The sequence below is a fragment of the Camarhynchus parvulus genome, chromosome 5 (genome assembly GCF_901933205.1).
Source record: "Camarhynchus parvulus chromosome 5, STF_HiC, whole genome shotgun sequence".
Taxonomy (NCBI): domain Eukaryota; kingdom Metazoa; phylum Chordata; class Aves; order Passeriformes; family Thraupidae; genus Camarhynchus; species Camarhynchus parvulus.
In genome coordinates, this window is record NC_044575.1 from 27,602,362 (window position 1) to 27,616,195 (window position 13,834).

At 41.9% G+C, this 13,834-nt stretch overlaps 1 protein-coding gene across 1 annotated transcript in view; it reads left to right on the top strand.

The window, feature by feature from the left end:
- LOC115904483 (deubiquitinase DESI2-like) overlaps nucleotides 1-13,834 on the top strand; it is a 51,687-nt gene that overhangs the window by 36,171 nt on the left and 1,682 nt on the right. The gene's annotated exons all lie outside the window — the stretch shown is intronic.

The following is a 13,834-nucleotide window of genomic DNA, read 5'->3' on the forward strand; positions in this document are numbered from 1 at the left end:
CCTGTGTTTATCAACCCTCTCTAATGCATTACAAATGCACACCCAGAGGAGCTGGACAGCAGGCCCAGGAGCAGAATGTCCTGGATGGTCTCTAGCACAGGGATACAGAAAATGGGAGCTGAAATTCTTATAAAAATAGATGGTGGGATGACACTAAGCAAAACTCACAGCCATTCAATAAGCCTCCATCAGCAACATGAGGAATATGTGTGGCTGCCTTACAATAAGTAGCCCCATCCATTCTGGTAAGAGCAGTCATTCTGGCAATTTGGAGCTGGGTGAGAAGTAGAGTAGCTTATCTTGGGATACTTCTGATCTTTTGGAAGAAGTCTGCTTGAAATCTATTGAGACCGAGCTGGAAGTTTCTATCCTCAACATCTGAATGCTTTCTTTACTTCCCAGCCTAAGAGATTTTTTTCTCTTCTTCTTCCTGTAGTTCCCATTAAAACTAAACAAACCAAAAATTGCCCCATTGGGAAGCTCCAGTCCCTTTCACACAGAGCTACAAGATGCATCCTCACAGTGCATAGAACATGCTGACTACATGATGACTGTCTCACAAGCCTGTGTAGATATGTGTCACCATATAGGCCAGAAAACAGAAATTATATTTGCTCCCAAAAATCAATTCTGAGATGTGTTTCTTTAGTATTTGTATTGCTCTTTTCTTCAGACTCACCAGCTACGAATGAGTAATAACAACAACAGCAAAACTATTTAGCACCTATTATAGCATACTCATGTTATGTGACAGTTAAAGACAGTAAACTGGAAAAATTATTCAAAGAATTAAAAGAAAATATGTAGAAATTCTGCGCAGCATAATAAAACACTGGAACTGGGGTTTCATTCCAGCCACAAAAATAAAGATGCCAAGGATTTTGTGTGCAAATTCTCGATCTCTCTGTTGGCTGTAGCCCAACTGAAAGGTGATGCTATAGGTACCACAATGTCCTTTCACCCCAGAGAGGGCTTGGGGTGGAGGATGCTTTTTAGCATGAAAGAGGGAATGCCCAGCTCTGCTCCCAACAGCCCTTTAGGGTCTTCTGCTTACAGGCATAAACCATTGCGCACAGTTAAGGAATTGGTTGTTCTGAGCCTCCTGGGTAATGCCAGGCAGGTCACATCCCTGTGCTGTGCCAAAGTATCCCCTTCCTCGCATACTGGGTTCTTTGCATCCTTAAAAAGGGGCTCTGAAATCTTTTGATAGCAGCTCTCTCACCTGCCAGTGTTAGTTACCTGGGTTTTGGCTTGAATTGTTCTGTTTCAGCATGCAAAACCAGAGAGTTTTATAGCTGAGTGTTGTTGTCTGAGTTAATGAGTGTTTACACAGACCTGGCTGGCAGGCCTTGAGGGTTGTAGGCCATGTGCTGGGGAGCTGTGTTCAGGCACCCTAATTTCCTCAGCTGGCTGTGGGCTTGCTAATACTAATTAGTATCCATGTAGAGGTTGTCCCTGTGGCAGGGCCATGGGCTGGGAGGATAATGTCATCTGGTCTTATAGACTGAGGGTAAATGTAGCCATGTGTGCTGCTGGCTGGGGTCACAATTCTGCAGAGAGAAAGGAAAGGAGGTGTAAGATTGGCCCTCCTTCCTGGATCAGCTTCCTCAGAATCATATTGTGAAAAAACAGTCATTTACCCAATTGCCAGGACTTGTAGGACAGGTTCCACATGCTGAGAAGGACTGCTGAAACCACACTTCAATTTCAGATTTTTTTGTTTTCTTTTCTTTTACCTGTGTTTTCTCAACAAAGAGAACATCCATTCAGAAATCTTCCATCTACATCTGTTTAGGAAACATTTTTTTCTGTCAAATTTGCATTTAACATGATGATGTCTTGGGTCTCCCCATGTGCAGGCTGACGGCTGATGGTTAAGGGACATGTCTGGACCTGTGACTGCCACTCTGCCATTTGGCCGTGCACCTTGAAAAATCTCTGGACTACAGAAGTCCAGCACAGGCAGCTAAGCTGTACTTAACAACTGTGCATGCCTTTGATCTACTGTCTACCTCTGAAAAAACTCACTTTGCAGTGTAATTGCAGCCTCATTGTGTGCTGCTGTGGCATTGAGCCTCTTCCTGAATCCACACATCTCTTCTGAGTCTTGTGAACTTCCTACCCACATCACCTGTAAGCTACAAGGGCTTTCTTTGTTACTCTCTCGTTGCCACTTAGTTCTGAAGTTTCCTTACTCCCTACTGCACACTGTTGAGCATATTTAACTTGCTCAAGACTTAGTTCTCTCCCTGCTTTGCCAGTTCCCTATGGACTTTTAACGAGCAGCTGTTGGAACAAAGAGATATGGCTTGGTCTACTCACAAAGCAGTTTCTCTGGAAACAAAGAATGCTGCAGTTTTAGCTGCAGCAGTTCAGGCTTCATTGTCTAATGCCATTTTATGGCAGTCTTCTCAGTAAGTGAATATGCTGCATGATCAGGAGTCTCTTCCTGTGAACCCTTCTTCACCAGGAACTTTGGGTTATTCAAGAAATGAAGAACTACCAGAAAGCATAAGTGTCTGAACAGCATTTTAATTAGTCTTGAAAGAAGTTCTGATGTAAAGTAGGGCATAATTTCCTGATGGATAATCATAAGAAAGAAATCTGATGCACTCCCTGAGCATTTGCCCAGCTCCAATTTAAGGTCACTCTATACACACCACTTCATACCCCTTTGCAACCTCCCTTTACCCTCACCATCTATCTCAGTGTGAAAATGTGAGAGGCCCTTGAGTCAAGCAGTCAAAATCTAGTCAAGGTGGCCTCAGCCACTTGATTCCTGCAACATGATGTCATGATACCTGCATTTATAAACCTCTTAAGCAAATCATTCGTGGGTTAAAATGAAGAGGTCCATCAACTGGGATTAGCAACTTGCCTGCAAGAAGCTTACTACTTTCACATTGCTTATGCTGACAGTCCCCAAAATCTAGCAGTATCATACTCTCTGAAGAAACTTTCCAAGAGGATGGGCAATCCGTTTGGAGGACTTATGCTTACAATTTATGCAAAGAAAAATCAGTGAAGCCATCATCATCAGATCTCAAACTTCATGTCCTGTTCTGGATTTATGTACTATTCTGTGCTTTAGTACTCCAGTGGGGTTTCATTCTGATTAAGTTATGCATGTGTGGGGAATTCCGTTAGGACTATGTCAAGATGGGAAAAAGCCCTTCTGTTTGATGACCTCTTTTAAGTTACTTTGTTCCTAACAATCCCCTGCAATCCTCCCCAACGTCTACCTACAGCAATACATTCAAAGGGCCCTTCAAGTAATTGCAAAATATTTATGTTCTTTATGAGTTGTCCTGGCTGATGAAAAAGACTGTTTAAGTTCTGCCAGATGGTAAAAAATACTGGCTTTTGAACATTAGAAAAACATTTTAAAACAAAAAGAGAAGGCTAAATTAATTAGTTCTTTCCATAATGTGAACTGTTGAATTTCCTGATTCTTTTAGAACATGGAGATGTGAGATAGAAAAGTGACAGAAGTTACAAATTGCTCTAAAGAAGACAAGAAGAAAGGGAAAAGCCGAACTCAAATTCCTTTACTGTAAGTTCCCTTGCAAGGTCTGGAGGTCTTAGGTCCTATCCTTGCCACTGCTTTGCACAAGCACTGGTCACTGCAGCAGCGGGCTACAAGAAGCTGTGATATGATGTGATGTGACAAGGACTTTCAGTTATACACTTTGTCACCAAGTCTGTTCTTTGCGTATGAGTTAGGGAGGAGCATGCAGACACAGGGAATGGTGAAATTGCTGTCAGAAGGCTCTTTTCAGTGCAAGACCACAGCTCATAGTTTTCCTGCAAAGAGAATTTGGACTTGTGGAAGGCAGCTCCTGGGTGAGGCAAAAGCAGACTTGGCACGACTTGTGCTTCTGAACACACATAAAGGTGGAAGGTTGACTGACAGAGTTCAAGTTTGGGAATGTAAGAATCTGAGCCCTTTGGATGGGTGGGCATATGCTGAGTGTACAGTGCCTGAGGACAGCCTCTGCCCAGGAGATAGCAGCAACTAGAGGATCAGAGGGAGGATGAAGGTTTACTGCTTTGAGGTTCTTCTCCAGTCTGGTGATATTCCTCAGTGCTGAGTGTAAGGATCACACATGTCACAGGATCTTAAAGACTCTGAAAAACTTTTGCTTCTCAGCCCATTCACAAACAGAAGACAACTCATTTGACTTCTCACCAGCAATTTTCTATGCTTCTGCAGTTTTCTAAATAAGCTGTGGAGCTGTGTTCTTACCAGAGTGACGACAGTTGCTACAACACATCTCAGAAAAGGACAAACTGCCATGGGAAGAGAGAAAAACACCTCTGAATCAGCACCATAACTGGAAGATAAGTGAAATGACTCAAGGAAACCACTCCTCTCCTTTCATTAATGTGATTACTGCCAAGCAACTATACCTATTTAAGGAAACCCTCCAGTACCTTGCTATAGGACATACAGCACATCATTATCAAAGAAGTGTGGTTTCTGAGCATCAGAGAAGGCAGCCCCTTTTAGTCCCCAAAAGCCTAACTAGTGGTGGGGGAGCAATGAAGTCACTGGGTCTTATGGGGCCTTTTGATAACATATGAAGTTGATGCTCATAATAATTAGGAAATTAATTGAGAGGCAGTGGTTTGATTTGCCTTAGAAATTGCTGATGCTGGAGCTTTACCTAAAGATGGCAGTGGCAAAAGGTTTTATTCTTGTATGACATCTTTCCCTCATCTTCTTGAAAGAGGAATGATCTCTTTTTGATTTGTATGAGTAATTTATCTTAAGCACTGGAAAAGATCAAAACCCTCTGTATACCCTGAGAAACACTTGAATGGTCTGGTATGAATTCCCTCAGAGTTTATGAAAGCAGGATCTCACTACATCACTGAGGGGTGATGAAGCACTGTCAAAAATCCCTATTTGCTTCCCAAATTACCTCGTCTTTCTCTTAAACCCAGAGAAACCTATTAAAAAATATCAGACCCAACTGTGAAGTTAGTGCCCTCATTTGATCATTTTTCAGAAGGCCTTTTAAGGTAATTTGGATTTCAGGAATTAAAAACTCTTTGGGAAAACATATTGGTATCTCATTATCCAGCTTCCTTTTGTACCTACTGATCCTTTTCACCCCTTTACTGCTTTAAATAGTAAATGTTTCCTTATTGCTCAGCATTTCTTGATCCAAATAACTGGATTTGAGCCCTAAAGGACAGGGCTCAAAGATGCCATCTGGACAAGTGGTTAAAATTTGAACTCATTATTAGAGCTGAACTAGGATTTTTGGAGTAAACCAGGTATTCAAAAGCAGAGCCTTTTAGAAGGATCTGATATATTTAAAAAAACTATTGCTAGGATGTTTTGTGGATTCAAACAGAACTTCTAGCTGATGAGACATACTCATTCACAAGTAATTGAAAGAGAGAAGCTTGCTGAGGTGCAGGACAGCAAGTTAGACTAAGGATTTATTTTCCTTTTGTCCTACATTTCAGGAAAACTTCTCTTGAATATCAGCCACAATATGTTCTGAAGTAGGGAATCCCTTAGCCTCTCCTGTGGGAACTCTCTTACCTTAATTATTTACATAAACAGGGAGATAACACATTTCAGCAGCAGAAGAGAGAGGTCTAAATTGGAAATTTTGTCTTTGTTGTTTTAGAAGCTCATTTTGAAGTTGTAGAATTTTCAGAAGTTTCTATAAAGAGATTAGTTTTGAGAATTGGTAATCTTATCCTTGGGCTGAAGTGGCCTTGGAAAATACACCTGGAGGTTAACAAAGTGAGCTGGGGCTATTCTTTGTTGACAAAGGAGAGAAAGAGAGTCTTCTAAGTATTTGAGGTGGTTGAGATCAGCCTTGGAAAATTCTTTAGCATCCTAGATGAGGCTGGATCGTAGAAGGCAGGGATTATGAACCCTGTCCCAATCAAATAGTTTGTAGCTAGAGCTGCAGCACTACAATGCTCAGCCCGGGAAGTAAATAGGTTCCAGTCTCCTGAAGTCACCAAGACTCTCAAATCATCCTAAAAGGATGGTCTCCAACAGAAAATACCCTGAAAATTAACAGATGGAGTCTGCACAGTGGATCCTGGTGGTTACTGAGGACTGCAGCAGGCATCTAGCATACCCATAATTGATGTCAGCACCACAGGGATATTATTCAACCAGCATGCCAGATGGAAATGCTTGGTAAAGCCACACACCTCAACCTCCTTGAGAGGCAGGGGATGTCCTGGTGCAATCAAGTTTGCTTGCAGGCAAATCACTGGGTCTAGGATGGGTGCTAGGGCTTCTTTACCCCTTCCTTTGTATTATTGGTAGAGATCTGTCCTATTGATAATAGCAGAGGGAGGCATTGTCATTGCATGTCAGTGTGATAGCCGGAAATACGCATCTCTTGTAACTGCAGTGCAGCAGAAGACATCTCTGTGATTGATTGTACAGCTGTGTCTGGTGTATACTTCCCTGATGGTGTGGCTGTCCCAGCTGTCCTTCGTCAATGTGGCTGGAGTTTTGGTAGAACAGAGGGATTGTATTTTACTTGTGGAGAGCGTGGAGCTGTGTTGAAGTGACAGGAGATGGTAGTCAGTACTTATTATTTTCTCTTTGAATATTCTCCCATCCTTTTTCAGCCCCAGCAAAACTGACAGAACATAACAAACCTACATCAGAATCCTGCATTCTTCAGAGAAGCTTGACTTTCAGCAAATTCTCTGAAACAAGGCAAGTTTGCTGAATCAAGGATCAAATGAGAGCAGTTTTCTAATCATCTGTGAATAATTCAAGACTAAAGCTCTTCAGGTCTATCCCCAGGCATATGTGACTTCTTATCATAAAGTTATTAAACTCTAGGAAGCTCTCAGCCTGAAAGCTATCACAGAGAAAGGATTAAACACCAGAGAAAAGGAGGTTCAGGTGGCATTTGAGTCACAGTCAAAAGCAGCAAAAGCTTTTATAAACCAATCTTTAGCAAATCCTAAGTAGACAAATAATGCTGATGTCTTCCTTAGTCAACAACTGCCTCTGTTGCAGAGGAAGTAGGTGTTTTGTTAAGTGAACATCTATGTGCAGTTCTGTTAATGGCAGGGGAGACAATGCTCTAAACAGACATAAAAGGCAGAAGAAAATGAAGAAACAAACAAACAGCCACAGGACACGAAAGAACATTAGGAAAGCTTTATTTCCTGCTGCCTGAGCCAGTCCTCAGTGAAGCTGATGGAAAGACTTGCTTCATTGCAGCAGCCTTTGAATGTTGTTAGCTCCATGGAGAACAGGCTGTGTTTGTTTTCTGTTTTTTAGCTGCCACATATGTTTAAAAGAAGGTTATTTATAAAGATGTCCTGCACCCACAAGTTTATACTCATGGTTTCAGATGGATGTGATTTTTCATCTTGCTTCTGTCTTGTATGCATGCACAGTTTTGACTGCATGAGTTAATAAACTGCTTTATTGCATTCCTGATGTGGTGTCTCTGCAGCAGTAAAACAACATTTCTAGGAGTAGGTTGTGTATAAGTTGAAATTTATGAAGTCTTTGGGAATTCCTTAGAAAGATTTCTATAAAAGTATTTTTCCCCCACTGTTATGCTCTTTAGCCTTGCTATCCTGAATAGCCCAACAAAAATTACTTCTGGGGTAACTTTTTATATGCACTTTTCAGCTCTCAGTCCATCTTCTTTCCCTATTCATCTATTTGTGCAGGAGAATAATATGAGTTGGCAGGTAATTTGAAACTGAAATCAACCCCCCTAAATGGCAAGATTTTAGTGCATAATTTCAATTTTTTGAAAAAGGTCTACTTTTGTTGCAATAGATACCTCTGCAGCTATTTTAGGTTTTCCCTATAATGCGATCCATAAAAGTGAAGATATTTTAAGAAGAAATTTAACGTAAAAAAAATATCTCTGGGGCTGGTGTAAATGTGGTGAGCTTATCACCTATTTTATATTATCTGCTTTTTGCATCTGTCTTACCAAACTGAAATCCCTGCTTCCTTATCTGTTATAAATGAGCATAATACCTTGGGGCTAAGTTAGTTCACACTGTCTGGGGAGTTCATTCCTAGTCACACCCTCATAGAGCCTTTGAGTCTGTGTGTGTGCAAATGCCTAAGAACAGCACCTCCTTTCCATGAATGAAGATGGCAAAAAATACCCCTGTCCTTTTGACCACAGCCTGATGATAAATTAAAAGTGTGAGGAGTGTAATGCACTGTTTGAATATGTTGAAAGGCTTTTGAGACTGGAACCTTTTGCTTAGGAGTCCTGCCAACAGTCGTACAGCAGATCCTTCTCCATTTCTCTGAGTTCCTGTATTCTCCCTCCTCATTGTATCTCCATCTGCAGCAATCTGCTTCTCACTGATGTTAGGAAACAAGGCTTGAGACTGAAGCACAAGATTTTTCTGGTTAGCTATGCAGGAAAAATAGACATTCTTAATGTCTGTCTCTCTATGCATACGGGCTGGCCCAGTCACGCTCAGCATGTCCATAACACTTGAAAGGATGACCTTGTTAAGCAACAGCTGTTCTCAGCCAGTAGTCTTGAAACAGCATCTGCTAGGAGAAGGCAATTCCTCTTCATGCCAAATTGCAGTTGTTCATTCATTTGGTGGGAGATTCTTTATTTGAAATGCCATTAACAAGCCCAGACTTAATTATACTCAGTTTTCCCCAAATGGTCATCTTTTATGAGGCCACTTGCTACCTCCCCTATCACCCTGCAGCTGTTGGCTGTACGTACAAGTGATCATTACAAAGACCTTCATGCTCAAGAGGACACTGCCATGCTCCAGTGTTGGTACATGACTAATCAGTGATGCCACTCAGAATTCAGCTCTCAATGTGGTTCAACAAGATGTCACAATTGCAGCCAGTGTCTCTCCACTGGTGGCCTGGCCAGTGAAGCTGAAACAGTTCTGTGAGTGCTGAGGTGCTATGAGCCAGCTGTCTCATTTGACCCAGAGCTACCGACCCCATCATCTGTGCATGCACCCTGCTGCAGAAAGGCAACTCTGCCCTTCCACATGTCCACAGAGGTGACTGACATGCTCCCAACTAGCTTCACAAGGGGAGCAGGACCATAGGAATGTGTCTCCTGTTGACAGAGTGACAAAGCTATCCTTTGTCCCCTTAAAAAGGAAATAAGCCCAGAAGCTTCTCTCCTTAATTAGGTGAAAAGACATCTCATGGGACATGGGGGACTTCACCTCAAACTTAAGGATAGCTAATTGGACAGGAGCCAAAAAGTCCTGCCTGAGCAATTTACTAGAAAAAGAAGAGAACAAAGAAACTAATCGCTTTTGTGAGGTGTTTTACCAGGGGCAAAGACTCTTGCACCTCGCTTGGTTTTTCTCTGTAAAGAGTTTTGTTATTTTGCCTCTTATTAAAACCTTTTTGTTTCCAACACTACCACAGAAGCCATCCTGCTGATTTTATGCCTTCTAAGGTAGCTGAGCTATCTTTGGTGTGAAATGTATCTCCAAGAGCTTATGATACCTGGCTCAAGGAGACTCATATTTCACAAGACCATAGGTATTAGTTCCTCCTTTCAATGCTTTCCTTTTTTCCTCACTCCTGGCTAGTCTCAGATAGATGGTGCAGATGCTACCTCTACTTTACAACACCCACGGTCCTGGAGAAGACCTGTAGGAGTTCCAGAACAAAAAAGGATTGCATAGGAGAATGGGGGCATTTCAGGCAGTTGCTTAAAATAATTTAAAATTCCTTCGACTTGGCTGCTACCTTCCTGACTTTGACTCAGGCTGCCACCTCTCAGAACACAGCTTCATTACTGAGCTCATTTATCCCCATCTACAGTTTCTCAGCTATAGCCTTTCCTCTGTAAGTCACAGGCCATTCCTGGCTCTGTTGAATCGGTGCTGCAGGCAGCTTTACAGCCCAGTGGCACTTCATCTATTCTGGTGATTCCCAAAGGCTACTTAAATTCCCTAGAGTAGAAACTGTAATTTTTACACAGTAAGTATACTATAAATCTGTTTCAAGCAATTGATCCTAGCATGCCAAGTCCACCAAGGTGAGACTGTACCTTGAGGTACAGTCAGTACAGAGGTGTGTTGTGAAGGTGGTTATGTCCGTTCTGTCTCAGAAATTTTATTTTCAGTGTGCATGCTATGTGCAGCAGCTGACTGGGGTGCAGAGCTATAGGTATGTTCCTTGTTGATGCACTCAAACTCCCCCAGCTCTGCCAGCACTGGGCAGTTATGCTGCCAGGTTAGTTTTTGTAAAGTGGCAAAAAAGATGTCCCCATGTATTGGGTTACTGGTTTATTTTGGATGTGTCAAAGAACTACACGGATTGAATTGCCATTTTCTCTTTCCACATCTGTGTTTTGGCTGCTATAGCACAGCCTGTAGGCCTTGCCTGAGCAGATATGCTGGTTTGCATCTAATGGCCTTATTCTGAAATTCTAATGAGGATAACCTATGCTGTATTGTGTAGTCCTTGTAGGAGCCATTTTATGCAAATACTATAATGATTCCCCTGGAGTTCTAAAGCCTTTGCTCTTAAATTGCTCTGAGGTGCGTTTTAGACTCCTCAGGTGCCAATAAAACCCCTCCGCATTCTTTAAGAGACACCAAGGGGAATTCTGTAGAGTAGCTCAAATGGATCCATGCCCCATTTGGATGTCGCCTCATCTTTAGCAAGACTGCTAAGTGGAAGAGTGGTGGTTCAACAGATGTTCAGCACTGAACTCTCCAAGCCTCAGTTTGAAGACAAGACTTGAAGTAGCTAGGTTGTATTGTTTGAGAAATGTTATGTTGCCTCTGTTCATCTTGATTTTCATGGATTGGAGCACTACATGGTGCCCCTGAGAGGGCTCACTTACAAAAAATATCCTCAGTGCCTTGAGTTATACTTCTATGCATGGTTTGAATTGCCCCAGTTGCATCATCCAGCACAGCACAGAACCTATTACATCCGAGAGCTTTCTCTTAGGATCTACTGATCAGCTCTTGTCTATATTTTGACATAGTCACCCTGTTAGACTATCTCAGATAATGTCTAGCATATGCCCATAGAACCAAAGCCCTCTCAAAATGCAGCACACTGATAACATTGCCTTCTAAAAGGTAGGAGACTCAGGAAATCTTCCATTGCTGGATGACATTTCAGCCCATGTGGCTGCTAGGCTGCTAGGCTGCTCCCCTGCCCACTGCAAAGATTTACAGGGACGTGTTAAAGCCTTGCCCAGCAGGGATAGGTAGCTCCTAGGACACTTAGGGGAGGGGAGAGGGTGCAGGACAGTTTGTACATTTTAACCAATTTGTACATTTGACTGTTTAGTGCAAATGTTTGTACATTTGACTGTTTAGTGCAAAATGATACAGCTTAAGACATTTGGAGGATATTTCCACACCCCAAATTAGCTGTTTCTTGATGAGTTGAATTCCTGGTGTGGATTTGACAGTTGCCTAGAAAAAGCACCCAGACTGTCAGGTCCCATTTCTCCTGCCCATTTGGCTTCAGCCATGGATGGCTGAATGGCTGTTTCCACTTGACTCTGCAGCTGCCAGCTGGGTCACTCGCAGTTCTTACACAGAGTCCCCAGAAGCAGCTGAAGCTATGGGAGACTTGGCTTTCTGTCAGCTGGTGCTGCTCAGTAGAAGCTGCAAGTACGTGCAGCCTTCACCCAAGTGCCTGAAGCGAGAATTGGTCTACAATCTGAAGTTGTACTTGCTGCAATTTCTGACCTGTAACAGTTTATTATTTATTTACATCTCCTATCAGAGTTAGTACATTACATAACACAGAGAAGTTCATCCCCTTCAACAGAGAAAATCCCACTTCTTTGACAAAAAAACCCCATGTGAAATTTTCAACTCTAAAAACATCTGAAAAAGGATTCTACTGATGGAAACAATGAGTGGTAACAGCATTCAGTGAATTTATTGTTCCAGTGAGTGGTTTTCAGTGCAGAATTTCTCAGAAGCGCTGCAGTAGGTAGATTTTTCTGTGACTTCATATGCAGTTGGAAAACACCCACTTCATCTTGCTTGTGCTGTTTTATTTAAACTCAATGGCTTAATCCCATGGTAGCCAGGTTCATTTGATATTTCTCCATTAGCTAGGCACTGCTGGATGCTCCAGCACAATATACTTTATATCAAGGAGTGAAAAACACAGAAACAGATTGTAGTGTCGGTAGCATTCCCTGCCATTGCCCTTTTGTTCCTATTGAACATTGTGTTCTGCCATAAGGCTACACTGACAAGAGGTGACATGGCAAGCAACACTGAGGTAAGGGGAAACCGCTTTGATTGCATCATTATCCTTGAGCTCCACAAACTGCCCTTTGTTGCTTGGTGGCCCAATGCCCACACATCTTCATTCTTTTTCTGGCTCTTCCTTGCCTTATTGATTCATTCTGCGTGAAGAAGCTCCTATAAAAATAAGGCAAACACCTCATCATTGCTTCTACATTGGAAAGTGCTATTTCAGTTGCTAGGGGATGTACGTAGAAAATAAATCCAACTCTTAAAAGCAGTATTTCCATTTCAGGCCATCTTACCTTATGCTGTTCTGTTGTTTCAGCTAATTTTCCAAAGAATCATACTTTGGTTTAGTTGTTCTATCTATTAATATCTGGGAGGAAGTCTTAATTAAAACTTTAAACTGCTTGAGAACTAAACTCACATGCATGCATATATCACAAGGAGCCTAAACTGAGGAACTTTCTATGGCAATATGTTGCCTATGTTCCTGAAGAGGAAGAAAGAGGAATGCTACAAAATCTGAGGGAAATTGTAGTGCAACTTGTTATTGGCTCAGGTCAAATTAGTGTAGTATAGGTAAAAATGTTCGAGTAGAACACATCAAATAGAGTCTTAAACTTCAACAGTATTCTTGTGAAAATTGTCTGATATGTCTGGTAAGAAAATCAAATGGGTCAGCAAATTTTCTGTGAATGAGTCTCAAGCATATGTGGAGAGGTTATCCACCTATAGGTTCAGGCAATAGCTCTAGCAATGGAAATCAGGGATCTAGATGGAGATAAAAAATTGTTAATTAAATAAATGTCCCCAGATTAAAAATTTCAAAAATACAGATTCACATAGATGTGTCTAAGGTTAAGTGAAATGCAGCATTGGTAAGAACTGAAATAGAAGTCCTTGGAGTGCATTAGGTAAAGAACAACAGTCTATGCTTGCAAGTAATTTTAGCAGCTAAATGGCTCTGCTCATTCTCTGATACCTAATGATAATGTCTCCAATTTCACACATTGATTTTTAAACAATGCGTGTCAAAATAAAGTGAGTTCTGTAGTCAAATTAGCACAGTCACAGGTTTGCTGCCTTCTCCACACCTCATTGGAAATGCCATACTGTTGGAGCAAGCTAATTCCCTTATGCTCAAGGTGACTGTTGGAGCGGAGCTTGGAGTGTTCTGCCCAGGCCATTTGCAGGAAGGACCAGCTGCAACACAGTGCAGCCCATCCTCTAGAAAATGTTCTATTCTCCCTGAAAACTTCTTGAAACTTCTAAGCTCTACATTACCTTGCCAATAAGAGACTTCTCACCAAATCATCTTCTTAGTGGACTCCAGACAAACACCCTTGGAGTTTTTACAGTACTTGGTATTAAATTAAGTGTGGTTTTCATCAGAAAGTGGGTGGGAGGAAGAGCAGAGCAATTTAGTATTGCAAAAGGTACAGTATGGACAACCCTGGAAACACTAATTCATGTAAATTGTGGGACAAGGTCTGTGGGGTGGAGTTTCCTCTCTGTCTCTCTTGCTCCATGGGAAACAATACAGGGAGGGAAGGAGAATTCAGGTATTATGACTCCTGAACCTGCTACAGACTTTAGGCTCTAGTATGCCGGTGTAGGGCCC